This window comes from Leptosomus discolor, chromosome 9, assembly GCF_034619465.1.
Source record: "Leptosomus discolor isolate bLepDis1 chromosome 9, bLepDis1.hap2, whole genome shotgun sequence".
Classification (NCBI taxonomy): Eukaryota; Metazoa; Chordata; class Aves; order Leptosomiformes; family Leptosomidae; genus Leptosomus; species Leptosomus discolor.
Window position 1 is genome coordinate 25,228,544 of NC_141399.1, and position 17,237 is coordinate 25,245,780.

Sequence of the window (17,237 nt, forward strand, 5' to 3'; positions counted from 1 at the left end):
CGGAGCCACAGTGTTAGTGAGGCAATGAAGTCTCCCAAGGGAAAGCATGGGCAGCAATAGCTTTCCATGCTGGGATATTCCCAGTGAGAGAAGTCACTGGGCATTTTCAATTTGGAGCTGGGCTCTTTTAGGAATGAGATAGAACATTTAGACATATTAAGAAGTTTGGAGTCACATATTTGTTAGGCTCTGAAAAGAGGAGAGAGCAGTAATAGCTTTGCGTGTTTGGACGTTCCCAGTAGGAGAAATCACTGGGCATTTTCAGTTTGGAGATGGGCTCTTTCAGGAGAGAGATAGAGCGTTTGCACTTTTAGGTGTGTTAAGGAAGGTTGGAGCCACAATGTTGGTGGGGCAGTGAAAGATCTGTAAGGGAAATCAAGGGCAGCAATATCTTTCCATTCTGGTGCTTTCCCTGTGGGAGCAGTCACTGGACGCTTTCTATTTTGGAGCTGGTCTCTGGCGAGAGTGAGCTAGAGTACTGGGATGTTTAGGCACATGAAGGAAGGCTGGAGGCGCAATGTTGGTCAGGCAGTGAAAAGCTGCATGGTGGAGCTGCAAAGGAAATTTAGAGCTAACAACGGCTTTCAGTTATGGCATCTTCCATGCGGTAGCCCTTGCTGGACTTTTTCAATTTTGGAGCTGGGCTCTAGCTAGTGTGAGTGAGAATGAGGGGACCATTAGGTGGCTAGGCAAGTGCAGAACCCCAGTGTCGGTGGGCATGTAAAAGGGCTGTCAAGAGGTGGTGAGGGCAACCAACAGTTTTCAGTCCTTGCACCTTGGGAGTCGTCGCTAGAAGTTTTATGTTTTGGAGCCGAGTACTGCCTGCAGTGAGAGATTTAGGGAAATGTTAGCTGGCAGAGAAAGCACAGTGCCCCAATGTTGGTGGGTCTTTGAAGAGGCTGCCAAGGGAATTTGAGGGCCAGCAACAACTTTCAGTCCTGGCACCTTCTTTGTGGGAGCCCTCTCTGAACTTTTTCTATTTTCAAGTTTGGCTGTAGCTAGAGAGAGAGACTGAGGGGATCACTAGCTGGCAGAGAATACACAGAGCCTCAGTGTTGGTGAAAATTTGAAGAGGCTGCCGTTGGAAGGTGAGGTCCAGCAAGAGCTTTCACTCTCTCTTGGCACCTTCTGTGTGGGAGCCCTTGCTAGACATTTTCAAGTTTGGAGTTGGGGTCTGCCTAGTGTGAGAGAGTGAGGGCATTGTTAGCTGGGTAAACAAGAGCAAAGACTCAGTGTTGGTGGGGTTTTGAAGAGGTGGCTAAGGGAAGGAAGGGCACATTCTGTGCAGGAGCCCTCACTATTCATTTTCAGTTTTGGAGCTGGGCTCTGCCAGGAGTGAGAGATTTAGGGGATAGTTAGCTGGAAGAGAAAGTGCAGAGCCCCAATGCTGGTGGGGCTTTGAAAAGGCTGCAAATGGAAGGTGAGGGCCAGCAAGAGATTTCTGTCATGGCCCCTTCTGACTGGCAGCCCTCGCTGTATGTTTTCAATTTTGGAGCTGGGCTGCTGCTAGAGAGAAAGAATAAGAGGATCTTTAGGTGGCAGAGAAAGAGCAGAGCCCCAGTGCTGGTGCACTGTTAATGGGATTCCAAGGGATGGTGATGGCCAGGGAAGAGCTTTCGGCCTTGGCACCTTCTCTGCAGGAGCCATCACCGGACATTTTCAATTTTGGAGCTGGGCTCTGGTGAGACTGTGAGAGTGAGGGCATATTTATGAAACAAGCAAACCTATTCCGTCCACGGGGAGAGTAGCCCCTTCGTCTCTTTTTTTTTGCCACGATGGAAAAATGGCTGCACATTGCAAATCCTGACAAAGTTGTAAAACTACATACTGCTGGAAACACCCAACCTATGGTACAGGTACCTGCTCAATGTCCCAGTAAAATTTCCAGGCCCTGTTACCACATAGCTAACATAAACCAAGTTTTTGAAGAAACATGGGCTAATCTCAACCACCCCCAGAATGATTAAAGATGGATTTATTGAATGGAACATATCCACTCAGGCAGACCATTACCCTGCAGACTGATCTTGACCTGTGAGATTAGTAGTACATATTAATTGGAATCACAGATCACACAATACCAAATGCTAAGTGGTCCGAATGGTAGTATTAAGAGTTGCACAATTTATACTTTTGTTAGTGGTGTTCTGGTTCTACCAGAGGGATGATTTATATGTGTTGTTAAGGGTACATCCTGTATAATTACCCACGTTGACCACTGAAGTTGGGTCTGGATTATCTGGCAGAAGAGCATGATCTGGTAAATAGACACAAAATCAAGAAGCGGGACCGGATTCTAACAACGGCAAAACAGACCAGAATGCGGGAGAAGTGTGAGGGTTCATACAAATGAAAGGATTGTTATTAATTCCTGATGTATTCACTGATAACATATTCCACCACGCATGGGCTGGAGCTCTGATTGCATGGAGGATGTGGTGACAAAACCAGTAAACACAGGCCTTAGGGGAGTAAAATTTAAGTTGGTCCACTATTGCTTGTATGGAGGCAATAGCCAGATTACAGTTAGCTGCTGTACTAGTGTCCTAGTTTGGCTGGGACAGAATCACAGCCCAGCCATGCTAGGCAGGCCATTAGCAGTTTAAGTCAGGCAGGCAGCTGACCTGAGTTAGCTACAGGTGTAGCCCATGCTGTAATGTCTGGTCATTATAACAGCGGAAAGTTGACTGAGGAGAGGGAGCTCCTGCTGCAGTTCCTCCTGTGGACTGCTCTCTGGTTGATTGTGATGACTGGATATTTGCTTGGCTAAGTATAACTCCGTGTATCCTTGTTGGTATTGGTGGTGTTTTCATTGAACCTGTTTCACTTCTACCCATGGGTCTGCTCTCCTTTTTTCCAATTCCCCTCCCTGGCTGGTGAGGGGTCATCGAGTGATAGAGCAACTGTTATAGTTTAGCCCCGGGTACAGGCTAAACATAGACAACTAGTAATAAAAAGTGTTAAATAATAGAAGCCTCAGGAATATATGGTCCTTCAGGTTGATCTACTAGGGTCACCACCCATTTTGGAATGATTGTTTTAGTTGTTGATGAATGTAGATGTATACAAAGTATTACAAAAAGTATCCAAGGAGTATCAATATTACAAGTTCCCAACAATTAATATAAGGGATATATGATTGGAGCTAAACAGGCTGAGCAGTATGGATATGTGTAACTTATCCGGATGTTATTCCCGAATTATCAATACCCTGGATTGTTGTAAAGATCTTCTAATTGTTAGTGGCTGGTGTAGTCTGCATGCACAGCACCATTTTTTTTTATGTCCAGAGGCACCTTCTCTAGGTATACTTCCCCAGCTCCAGCCACGTCAACAAAGTTCCAAATGACCTTTAAAACAATTATTAGTACACCTTCTAGGATGGCATGGACCACAATTGTTACAGAATAATCAAAGCCAACCATGCTGATAAAACACAAGACCTTCTCTTGGGCGATTGCTTGGATGTATAGTAGCTCCATATGGATGATAAATACACCAAACAGGACACTGTCCTCTTTTAATAGTGTCCAAAGATCCACTAGGCTATGCTGCAGAAGCCTCTCTTGTCCAGGTAGCTCTAGAAAGGAAATGAAATCACCATGGTTCCAGAATCCCTTCCTCCTTGGGGAATTCAAATGGTCCTGACTCTAATCTCCATGCCAGGACTGGTGGGTTTCTGCGCGGCTGATGGTTGCTCATTTAACTGATGTTCCTTAGGAACTCATTTAATGTGTGTGATGAAGCCAGTTCTCTTTCCCTGTAACTCTTACAGCAACGCAAGAAGTTAAAAAGACAGTATCTAGACCCTCCTATTTAGGGTCCAACTTTTGCAAGAGTGGGCTTTTATCATTACTGCATCCTCAGACACTTGCATTCCTGCTGGTCGAAACCATTGGACTTGTGCTCTATTTTCTTGTAGATGTTTTTGTATCCCAAATACAAATCTGGTAACCTGTTCATCTCCATCTAAGAGGTTGGTCCTAGTGGGGACAAGGTCCCAGGTACAGCTAAATGCCTGCCAAACACTATTTCTGCTGGTGACAACCCTAGAGGTTGGTGAGCGGTATTTCTAATATCCCATAGCACTATTTCTAAAATTTCAAGCCATTTCAAACTTACTTCACTACAAGTATGAGTAATTTGATTTTTAAGAGACCTATTCATTCTTTCTACCTGTCCTGAGGACTGCAGATGATATGGAATATATAGCTGTTTCTGTATTCCTAAACTTTTATAAATGCTGTTTAGTATTCCCAGTGAAAAATGCTTCTACCCGTCCTAAGAGTTGGTCCACGATTACTGGCAGGTGCTTAACTCTGCTCATGAGAGGCACATCAGGATAATCAAATTGCAGTCTTTGGACTGGGAAGTATTCCCATGGTTGTTCCCCAGTCCTCTGTTTGGGTTTTGCATCAGAAAATTCTCAACACGTGGGACAAGAACTCACAATCCTTTTTGCTGCCATATGTATTCCTGGAGCTGCCCGCACTCTCTTGATCTGGTTAACAACTGCTGTCATCCCTCCATGTGTTTTATCATGAAACCACCTAGCCCAAGTCATTAAATATTTTCTTGGTAAAATAGGCTTTCCTCCAATAGCCCAAATTCCAGTTTCATCTTTCACAGCTTCCCAGCTTTTTCATTAAGCCCATTTTTCCTGTATGACTGCTGCACATACTTGGGCTGGGTTTTTGATATCCAGCCAGTCATTAGCAGAGGGAGTTATGGAAGCACACTCATGTATAGGTTGGCAAGCAGCAGCTTCAGCTGCTTTATCTGCCAATGCATTATTCCTTTAAATTTCTCTGGATCCTTTGGTATGAGCTGAAGAGTGTACTACAGCGGTTTCCCTTGGAGCTTAATAGCTTCTAAAAGCATTTGGATTTCAGTCCCACTGGAAATATTTTTCCTTGCTGAGGTCAGGAATCCTGATTCTTTCCATAGCATACCCATTGCATGGCACACTCCAAAGGCACATTTGGAGTCAGTATAAATAGTAACTCACTGATTAGGTCCCACCCAGGCTGCTCTTACTCAAGCAGTTAATTCAGCCCCTTGGGCACTTGCTGAGGATTGTAGAGGTTCTACTTCAAGTACTTCTGCTTCTAAATTTCTCACCACTCCGTTAGATCCAAGTTCTCTAGAGGGTGATCCTGCAGATCTTCCCATAGGCAGCTGGAGTAGGACACTACCTTAGCACAGTCATGATGTGTCTCACCGACTGAGGGAGCACGCAATAAAGTTGCTGGATTCAAAACATTAAATCTTTTTAAAGTAACATTACCTGCATTTAAAATCATTAATTCACAATGATGTGCTCTTTGTGGGGACAATGCTTGTGTAGCACGTTGTTTAAGAATCAGTTCTACTTCGTGAGGGACATATATACACAATCATTGGGTGACCCAGAACTAATGGTCTGCTTCTTTCTGATAGTCGCTGTTGCTGCTGTTGCTTTAACACAGGAATTATTCCCTGCCACTACAGGATCTGGTTGATTTGAGTGATAAGTCACAGGGCATCGGTGTGGACCTAGCTTTTGAGTGAAGACTCTGCTGGCTGCTCCTTTGTTCTCATCCACAAACAGTTGAAAGGGCTTGGAGTAATCCTGCAATTCTAATGCCAGAGTAAAAGCTAAAGCTCTGTTTATAGCTTGGAAAGCCTTTTCTCTCCCTGGACCCCACTGTATAGGCTCCACTTCCTCTGCCTTGGTAGCTTCTCTCCATGGCTTAACTCCCCCAGCCCCAATATCCGGGGTCTGCGGTAGTCTACTGCACTTAAAATCCTCGCAATTGTTTCTTTGTTACTGGTCGAGGCATTCCTACAATAGCCTAGACCTGTTCTGGGTCTATGAATCTTTGTCCTTCTTTTAATATGAATCCTAAATATTTTTACAAAGCCTTCTTGTTGCAGCTGCAGGAGGCTTTGTGCTCACATTCTCTTATCCTGCTGGGGAACTTCAACCACCCTGACATCTGCTGGAAAAGTAGCACAATGAGTTTTAGGCAACCCAGGGGACTCCTGGAGTGCATTGAGGATAACCTCTTAAGCCAGGTAATAGACAGCCCTATGAGAGGGGATGTGATACTGGACCAGTTGCTCACCAACGCAAGTGAGCTAATCAGGGGTGTCAAGATTGGAGGCAGCCTGGGCTGCAGTGACCATGCACTGGTGGAGCTAACAGTCCTGAGAAATATAGGACAAGCAAAGAGTGAAGTCAGGACCCTGAAAGTCAGAAAAGAAAAATTCTGGCTGTTCAAGGAGTTAGTCAGCAGGATCCCCTGGGAAACTGCCCTCAGGGACAAGGGAGCAGAACAGAGCTGGCAGATCTTTAAGGACTCTTTCCAAAAAGCACAAGAGCTGTTGATCACCAGGTGTAAGAAATCAGGAAAGGAAGGCAAAAGACTGGCATGACTAAGTCAAGACCCGTTGGTCAAACTAAAGAGCAAGAAGGAAATACACAGGTAGTGGGAGCAGGGATAGGTATCCTGGGAGGAGTATAGGGATACTGTCTGGTTGTGTAAGGATGGGGTCAAGGAAGGCAAAGGCGTGGCTAGAGCTGAACTTGGCAGGGTATGCAAAGAATAATAAGAAGGGCTTCTATAGGTATGTCATCCAGAAAAAGAAGGTCAAAGAAAGTGTACTGCCCCTGATGAACATGACTGGCCAACTGGTAACAGATGAGGAGACGGCTGAGGTACTCAAGTTTTTTGCCTCAGTCTTCGCTGGCAATCTCTCTTCCCACACCTCTTGGGCGGAAGTACCTCAAGGCAGGGGACTAGGGGAGCAAAGTCGCTCCAATGGTAGGAGAATATCAGGTTTGAGACCACCAGAGGAACCCGAACATATGTAAGTCTATGTGACCTGATGACGTGCATCTCAGAGTCCTGAGGGAATTGGCTGATGTAGTTGCCAAGCTACTCTCTATGATATTTGAAAAGTCACGGCAGTCAGGTGAAGTCCCTGGTGACTTGAAAAAGGGAACCACTGCTGTTTTTAAAAAGGGTAGAAAGGAGGATCCCAGGAACTACTGACCTGTCAGCCTTGCCTCTGTGCCCAGGAAGATCATGGAACAGATCCTCCTGGAAGCTATGTTAAGGTAGGTGATTCGACACAGCTAGCATGGCATCACCAATACTAAGTCTTGCCTGACTAACCTGTTAGCCTTCTATGACAGAGTGACTACATCAGTAGACAAGGGGAGAACTACAGATGTCATCTATCTGGATTTCTGTAAGGCCTTTGACATGGTCCCCCACAACATCTTTCTCTCTAAGTTGGAGAGATAGGGATTTGATGGATGGACTATTTGGTGGATGAGGAAGTGGCTGGATGGTCAGGTCCAGAGAGTAGTGGTCAGTGGCTCAAAGTCCAGATAGAGATCAGTGACGAGTGGTGTCCCTCAGGGGTCCATACTGGGACCAGTACTGTTTAATATCTTCATCAATGACATAGTGGGATTGAGTGCACCCTCAGCAAATTTGCAGATGACACCAAGCTGATTGGTGCAGTTGACATGCCTGAGGGATGGGATGCCATTCAGAGGGACCTGGACAGGCTCAAGAAGTGAGTCCATGTGAAACTCATGAGCTTCAACAAGGCCAAGTGCAAGGTTCTGCACCTGGGTTGGGGCAATCCTAAGCACAGATGCAGGCTGGGGGATGGGTGAATAGACAGCAGCCCTGTGGAAAGGAACTTGGGGGCACTGGTAGATGAAAAACTGAATATTAGCAGGCAATGTGCGCTTGTAGCCCAGAAAGCCAACCGTATCCTGGGCTGCATCAAAAGAAGGAAGGATTTTTTTTTACAATGAGGTGGATGAAACACTGGAACAGGTTGCCCAGAGAAATTGCGGTTGCACCATTCCTGGAAACATTCAAGGTCAGGTTGGACAGGGCTCTGAGCAACCTGGTCTAGTTGAAGATGTCCCTGCTTATTGCAGGGGACATTGGAGTAGATAACCTTTAAAGGTCCCTTCCAACCCAAACGATTCTATGATTCTACTTCCTGCTGACACAGATGAAGTTTAGAAGGAGATGCATGGTGACCACCTTCTGCTAAAGCAGAAAAATAGTATCTTTCAAGCAATCTTCATATGTCTTGCTGGCAAGTAACAAATTATCATAGAATCACAGAATGGTTTGGGCTGGAAAGGACCTTAAAGACCACCTCGTTCCAACCCCCTGCCATGGGCAGGGACACCTTCCACTACACCAGGTTGCTCCAAGACCCATCCAACCTGGCCTTGAACACTGCCAGGGAGGGGGCAGCCACAGCTTCTCTGGGCAGCCTGTTCCAGTGCCTCATCACCCTTACAGTAAAGAATTTCTTCCTAATATCTAATCTAAATGTATCCCCTTTCAGTTTGAACTGAATCCTTCCAACCCATATGATTCTATGATTCCCTCATGTTTTAGGAGGGTTTGTTTCAGCCTGGCCCAGAAGTCACTGAGATGCTCATCTGGTCATTCTTGCACTTTAGACCAATTTATGCCCTTTTCCCCACATGCTCTGATCTCCTCTATTAAGTTCTGTCACATGGTTTGCCAGTTTGCTGTGTCACCTGCTGCATTATAGTCACAATAGGGATTGGCAGCTGGGAATTGCTGGTGTCCCCCTCTGGTCTGTCAAGCCAATTCAGCATCCCTTTCAAATATCCTCTCTGTCTCTCTCTGGCTCTAAATAACTCTTTCAGCAGTATTTGAACATCAGCAGATGAGGGGTTCTGCCTTGTACTTGGAAAAGAGTGGAACACATCGCTCGGCGTCGTATCGTAAACACAGCATTCAAGGTGCCTCCAGAGAAAATTTAACTCCTGGAGATAAAAAGACCCCTGGGGATGTCACCTCTCTCCAGGGTTTCTTTCTTGTGTAACTAATGGCCAATTTTCCTTACATAATGTTACCATTCTTTTTTCAGAGAAACTTTAATACCATCTATTTTCTTCCAGCTCTCTAAAACCTTGGCTAAGGGCATCCCTGTCTCTATGTTTGATTTATTCCCCATTATTGTGCATTTCCAAGAACCAGAATACCAGAATTTAGAACGTAGGAGCAAGAATTTAAAGACTCACCTGTTAAGAGATATTTGTTATTTAGCTTAAGTAAGTTTTAAATAGACTGATTCACTTAGAGTCATAATGTTGTGTGATTTAGTATGCTGTTTGCTTAGCTTTACTTACTTAGCATGAGTAGCTAGATTTGCCGAAGCCTTAGGCCACAAGCTGTTAGTTTTTTGCTTGGATTTACTGGACGTGTACAGAACTTGTATCCATTTAAGCAAGCCAAGGCCTCCAGAGCCAGCACAATCCTGAAGATAAGGAGGCTTCAAGGCTACAACCATCAAGAGCAGCTGCAACTAGTTAAGATAATGGCCTGTCTGGAGACAGTGGAATAGGAATCCAATGAGGAGTCGGAAGGTGTCAGAGGATCTGAGGCTAGAATCACCATTGGACCAAAGGGTGCGTGAAGATGGCATGAGGGGTGGATGCACAGGCTGTAAGGGTATAAATGCCCAGGGATTTCTTTGTTTAGTGTCCCTCTCTGGAGGCACACAGCTCGAGCTGACCCTGCTGCGTTACCATTCTATTAAATTATTTGTTTTTGTAAGATTGAATGCCTGAAACTCTGCTTCTGGAAACCTAGGGTTTGGACTGTGCTGCTTTAACACACCAATCAGAACCCCTCATTCCCAAAGTCCCAGGTGAATTCATCCAAGGTTTCTGGCACTGGACGTTGATGATGAGAGCATCTATCAGCATCTCCTAGCATCCCATCTGAGGTTCCAAATCTGTTGCAGAATTATGCCGCCACCACCTAGACCATGGTAGGAATTACACAGATGCCACCACAACAGATCTCAGCCCTAAGTTCATGCTCAAAGGAGACAAGTCACCAATCTGTTAAGTGGTTTATTTATCCAACATACAGAGCAGCTCAAGCTGGTTGCCTCCAAGGAGGAACCCCTACCCCAGATCGCACACCTCAGTTATACCTGTAACACCCATCATCCAATCCCCAAGCCCAATTACTTAATTCTGATGGTGGTCTCTTGATTTGATATTGGTTTTCTTGGTCACTGGGCTGGCCTTCTTCTGAAGTTACTTCATTCTCTTGGAATTGTTTCTTTGTGCCTTTTCTTCTTCATTCTGTTTGCATCCACAGGATTCAGCTAGTTCTCTGTTTGCAACACTAGTTTTATCAAAAAATTTACTGTTGGTCAGCATTTGAGGCCTAAGACTTCAACTACTTTAGCTTCTAGTGCTAAGTAAGGCTATTAATCCTAACAACCCTCAACACTGCTGCCAGAGCAGGTGGGTCCCTGGAGATGGCGGCTGACCCTGAGCCTGCACAGCACCCTGAGGGAGCAGCATGGTGTGGCATGCAAGGAATGGATGGTTGGATGGCATTCAGCTGCCCTGAGGACTTACTGCTGCCAGCTTTAGCTCAGCTGGGATTGCTTTCTGAGGCCAAAAAAAAGCCCAGTGTAATGGGTCTGCCTGAGATGGGGCCCTCATCATGCTGTGCTTTGTAGTGGTAGCTAGAAAGGTGTTGATAACACAGCAATGTTTTGACTACTGCTGAGCAGGGCTCACGCAGCATCAAGGCTGTCTCTCCAACATTTCCCCAGTAGGCTGGGGGTGGGCAAGATCTTGGGAGGGGATATAGCCAGGACAGCTGACCCAAACTGACCAAAGGGATATTCCATACTGTATGACGTCTGCTCAGCAATATAAGCTGGGGAAAAGAGGAGGAAGTGGGGGCATCCGTTTTTATGTTTGTCCTCTGGAGCAACCACTACACGTACTGAAGCCCTACTTTCTGGGAAGTGGCTGGACATCGCCTGCTGATGGGAAGTAGAGAATATATTTTTTTGTTTTCCTTTGCTTCCGCGCACAGCCTTTGCTTTTGCTTTATTAAGCTGTCCTTATCTTGACCTATGTGCCTGTTATATTTTCTCTCCTCTGTCTAGCTGAGGAGGGGTGTGATAGGGCAGTTTTGGTGGGCACCAGGCATCCAACCAGAGTCAACCCACCACACTCAGGAAGTTTTCCCCCCAGTGCTCATCTATGCCTGGTCCATCTTGGCAAAAAGGTGAGTGCAGGCAAGAGAGACAGAGCCCCAGGGTGCCCACTCCCAGGAGAGAGCTGTGGCTCATGAGGAGACCATGCAGTCCCTCGTGTAAGCATCCTGAAACCATGTGGCAGCAATGAGAAAGGGACCCTAAAGCAATCTATTTCTGCCTGAAGCCAAAGGTCCTACAGACAAGGGGCACAGCAAGCCTCACCCCAACCAGCACCTCAAGACATCAAGTCAATGGCTTCAGCCTTGGTTGACTGATCCAGGGTCCAAGGTGCCCAGTGAGCTCCTCTCCATAGCAGCCCCTGAAGACATAAACTTCTCCGCTTCTCCATTGCCTGGAGACCCTACATGGGAGGCCACCACAGCCCCTTTCACCCTGGCAGAGGACAAGGATGGAGAAAACATGGCTTCACCCATGTCTGGAGGGCCTCAGGGAGAGGCGAGCACAGCCCCTTTCTCTCTGGCTGAGCACAACACTGCAAAAGAAGTGGCATCTTTATTGCCTGGAGACTCTGAGAGAGAGGCCAGCACTTCCCCTTTTGCCCCAGCAGCACACTAGGAAGGAGAGGAAGTGGCTTCTCCCTTGTCATGAGATCCTCAGAGAGAGACCAACACAGCCATTCTCACCCTAGAAGCATGTGAGGATGAAGAAGTGGCTTCTCCATTGCTTCAAGACAGTCTGGCAGATGCTGGCACAGCCTACCTTGCCTTAGCAGTGTTTGAGGGAGGAAACACAGGTGAAGACATCGCGTCAATGCCTTCAGCCTTGCTTGGTGGTCTAGGAGCCAAGGGGCACAGTGAGCGTCTCCCCATTGCAGCACCTGAAGACATCAACTTGTCCACTTCTCCCTTGCATGGAGACCTTATGGGGCCAGCATAGCCCCTCTCACCCTGGCAGAGCACATGTATGGAGAAGTGGCTTTTCCTTTGTCAGGACACCCTCGAAGGGAGGCCAGCAATGCTCCTTTCTACCCCTGCAGTGCATGAGGAACAAGTGGCTTCTCCATTGCCTAGATACTCTCCAGAAGAGGCCAGTAAAGCCCCTCTCACCCTGGCAGAACATGAGGATGGAGAAGAAGTGGCTTCTCCTGTGTCTGGAGACACTCTGTGGGAGGACACTCTGTGGGAGGCCTGGCTGAGAGTGCATGCCCTGGGGAGGCCAGACAGGACCCATGTGCCTGTGGGGCAGTCACAGGAGCAAGTGGAGGTGTGCAGGTGAGTGTGTGATCCCTCACTGTGAATGCAAGATCAAGCCAGATGAGACAGTGAGCAGGTGAAGTGGCCTGGGAGCCAGGGGGTGAGTGGTTCAGGTAAGGGCAGCTCTGGGTGTGAGAGCGCCTGCCTGCCTTTCTCTAGGCGCAAAAGCATGAGGGGTCAGCAATGGGACACAAAGAGGTTTTCCCACAAGTGTGGGTTCTGCAGTCCTGCAAGCACCAGAGGATGAGCTGGGGCCTTGTCTGAGGATGAGTGGAAAGATGACAGCAACAAAGGGGGCACCCAGGGGCCTGGCCTGCACCTGCTGAACACTGCTCAGTACTATTTAGCACCCTTAAGGGGAAGAGTCTCTTGAGCTGAAGACATACCAATTGACACTGTGACTAAACCAGAGACCTAGCCTTCAACTATATCAGTCATCCCTATAATTAAGATGAAACAACAGAAGCAGGAGTCAACTTGTTTAGTGAGGGATGAAGAAGCTTCTCCTAAGAGGGAACAGAAAAGAGAATTAGAAGAGGCTGCCTGTTCTGCAGCAGAGCAGTCACAAGAACAGGAAGGGGAAAGGACTGAAATCATAAATGAGACAGAAACTACCCAATCCTTATCCCTAAGTGAGATGCGACATATGCAAAAATATTTCAGCTGTACACCAGGCGAGTAAATTATTTGCTGTTTACTCCAGTGCTGGGATACTGGGGCCAGTAGTCAGGAATTAGAGGGTAAGGAAATCCAGCAGCTGGGATCCCTTGCTAAGGCCATTGACAAAGGGATAGGCAAAGGGGCAGGAGTCCTCCACCTTTGGAAGCAACTCCTGTTGAGTATGACAGACAAGTATCCCTTCAAGGAAGATCTTGCAAATTCCCAAAGCAAGCAGACCATCATTGAAGTAGCTGTACAGTATCTGAGGGAATTAGCCATGGTGGTGATCTATAGCAACCTGCATGACAACCAGGTATCCAAAGACCTGGCTGAAATCCAGTGCACATGTGGCAAAAGTTTGTACAAAATGCACCAATGTCATATGTCAACACCATGGTGCTAATGAGCTGGACAGACACAGAGGCACCAACTGTGGATGGATTGGCCAGACAACTTGGAGAATTCAAAGAGAACGTTGCTTCCTCCCTACAGACCTGTGTCTCGGCTGTGGAGAAGCTTTCCCAACAATTGTCCCAGCAATTAAAGGATAGGCCTTCCTCACTCATACCAACCAACATGTCAGCTATTAAGAGTCAGCCTTTTTCCGTTCAAGGGAGAGGGTATCAGTGGCACACACCACATGCTATCCCTGCGTGACCAAGGCAAGGACATGAGGAAGTGGGATGGACATGAGGAAGCCTAACTGGAGACTACAGTCTTGGGTACAGGTACGGCAAGAAAAAACAACAGCCAAAAGGCATCCATCCAGGAAAACTACAGCTCCAGTGCCTGTTGGACAGAGTAGAATGGCTGATCTTACTTTTGACCCTGATGAAAGGACTTCTGGTTTGCAGTTACAAAAACCAAGTAATGAATACTCTGACCAGGAATAGAGGTGCCCTGCCCTTGGCCGGACAGAGGAAAGGGACAACCGGATTTACTGGACCATGTGGATTCAATGGCCTGGTACTGTGGAGGTTGAAGGCACGGACTTAGGCTGTGGTGAAAGCTGAGACAGGCTAAGACAACTTTATTAGGCAGGCACACTTATTCACACCCAGCTGAGATACTATATTTACCAACAACCTACTTATACCCAGCTGAGATACTTTATTTAGTAACAAAATTATTTATACCCTCTTGCAAGTCCTCGTAACTGTTACGTTCCAATGGCTTCTTGCCAACCAAAGCAATCGTGCTTGGCTGGCTTCCAAAGGTCGTTTCTGACTTACTCCTACATGGTATGTCAGCCCCACAGCAGTAGGACTATTGCACAGGATGCTCGAACACCATCAGTTTACCAAGTGGCAGAATCCATCTGTAGTTCTGGAGTGACAAGATGATGCCAACAGATGTCTGTGTTGGAGGCTGAGGTAAGCCTAACTGGGAATGAGTGGCAAAAGCATCCTATTGTGGCTGGTCCAGAGGCTCAATGTATCCTTGGCACAGACTGCCTCAAGAGAGGGTACATCAAGGACCCAAAAGGGTGCCACTGGGCTTTTGGTATAGCCGCCCTGAGTATGAAGAAGATTAAGCAGTCATCTAGCTTGCCTGGTCTCTCACAGGATCTGTCTGTGGTGGGGTTGCTGCGGGTTAAGGAAGAGCAGGTGCCAATCACTACCATGACAGTGCACCAGTGACAATGTTGTACCAATTGAGACTCCCTGGTTCCCATCCATAAGCTGGTTTGGAGACTGCAAAGTCAAAGAGTGATTAGTAAGATTCATTCACCCTTTAATAGTCCCATATGGAGAGTGGAGGCTAACATTGGACTATTGTGGCCAAATGAAGCTATGCTGTAGTCTAATACTGAAAAGATTAGATCCACATGTAATATAGAACGTAAATAGTCTTGCTTGTTAGATTAATTTGTCAGGTCAGGTTCACAAGACACCAGGCCAATGGTCTTTTGCCTGATGGACCAGGTGGTTTGCACCTGGCTTGCTAGGCCCAGTTAGTTACCTTGTATCAGCAATGCATGCCTTACCAGTGACTACGTTCTTGAATATGAACTGAAAGACTGATAAAGAGGAACAGCCTGCCTGAAAGGCGAATTTTGTTTATACTTATTTTTGGAGTAGTCAGCATAACAACAGATAACAGTGACCTTAGAACTACCCTCATTATAATACTAAAAATCACACACCTTAGTTAGAAAACCCCTGCCCAAGAGACCTCTGCCCTCTGAGCAAGTGTAATTATTAAGTTATGCAATCATATGCAAATTACTAACCAACCACATAATACTTGGGGGTTGTCAAAGGCAGGGAATACTGAAGTAAAAGTGTATATAAACTGTAAAGTAAAACAAGGAGGCATGCTATCTTTATAGGATTTCCACCTAGCACCCTTTTCTGAGCAGAACTGAAATAAATAAATATCTTGGCTCTGTGTGTATGACTGACTTACTGCACACCAGGTACTGGACCCTGCTTGAGGGACAACAATGCCACCACTGAATGCTGCCGTACCAGACATACTAGAACTCCAGCATGAACTGGAGTCAAAGGCAGCCAAGAGGCATGCAACAACTGATATCACTATCACATTTCTTGATCCCTTTCACAGCAGAGCTCAGGCTGCACTTGGCTTTCACATGGGGGGGTATCCAGTACACGTGGAACTGACTGCCCCAGCAGTGGAAACACAGCCCTACTATTTGCCATGGACTGCTACAGGCTGCACTGGAACAAGGTGGAGCTCCTGAACACCTGCAGTATATTGATGACATCATTGTGTTGGCCAAGCTGCCCCTAGGGAGGTCCCACTGTATGTGCTGACACAGGCACTGAGTCAAGGGAGGCTCAATTAACACTTTGGTTTAGGGTGCTAGCAGGCCTGCAATAGCACCAAAAGCAATTTTATTAGTTTGTTTTGAGTGTTGCCTTACTTTTACAGTGTGTATGGTTCTGGAATCAGGGCATGAATTGGCCCTGCCGGTTGTGGTGCCTCCTCTAAGGCCAGGACAGTCCTTTCTGAAAGCCCTTTTTGCACCTGAACTGTTGCCTTCTGCCATGCAGCAGACAGGGGCGCTCATGAGGGGTTTGGCTGGAAAGGGTGAGCCATGGAACAGACTGTGCTCTTGCCAAGAACTTCATGCTACCTCCCCACCTGCTTTTTCGTTAGAACAATGGTTTGCTCTACTTGAGTCTTGCTGGTCCCTGTCCTGTGGATTGAAATTTTGGATTGAAATTTACTTGAAATTTTATTAGAAAACTTCTTACTGCAGTATTGCTCCCCTATTCAGGCTAATTCCAACTGTAAAAACCTTTTGCAGCCACTTGCGATCAGGTTTTGGTGGTGGGGTAAGGGTATTTTGGTTTTAGGTTCAACACTCTTCCTCAGGGATGTAAATGTGAGCTTCCTACTGGGCTTTTGTTGGACAATTTCTGTTTGGCCAAGCTCAGAGAAGAGGCCTTTGCCACTTTTTCTTCCTGTGAAGGAAATCTCTGCTGTCATCTGGGTTTCCTGATGGGATGTGGCTCCTTCTCACTTGTTTCTCAGGGTGTCAAGCTGTATCTCATCCTGTTCTGCAGAACAGGGATCCACCTGATCACCACTGGAGACACAGATGAGACTGGCAGCCAGAGAAGAGAGAAACTCTCCAGTTGGGGAACATTTATTGAGCAGGCTGTGGGTGGTGGTGGGGTTAGGATGCCCTATGAGGCCTGGGGCTCCTGCTGCCTTCCAGAGCGCTACAGGGCTTCCACTGGGCTTTCTGGAAGCAAAGGAAGCTTTTGGAGCAAAGGTGAGGAATGGGACATGAGAGAAACAGCTACGCAGACACCAAGGTCAGTGAAGGACAGGGGGAGGTGTGCCAAAGCAGATTCCCCTGCAGCCCCTGGTGAGACAGCAGGCTGACCCCCTGCAGTCCATGGAGGTTAACAGTGGAGCAGAAGCCCACCTGCAGCCCATGGAGGACCCCACACTGCCAGAGGAGTGACTCCAAGGGAAGCGAGTCTGCTCCTGAAGGACTGCACCCCACAGAAGGGACTCAAGCTCAAGCATTTCATGAAGACTGCCAAGACCCCTACTGCCATCTGGAAGAGTGTACTAGGGCTTCAAGAGGGCTACCCTGATACCTGCCAGGACCCCTGGTGCCTGCTGGAGTGCACCAGGGCTTCTGCCTACCTTTCTGGAAGCCTGCTGGGGCCCACGCTGCCTTCTGGAGCATGACTGAGATCCAGCGGAGACTTCCCAGAACTCTGCCAGAAGCCCCTGCTGCCTTCCAGAGTGCACTGGGGATTCTGGCAGGCTTTCCAGAAAGGAAAGGTCTCACATTGGAGAAGTTCATGG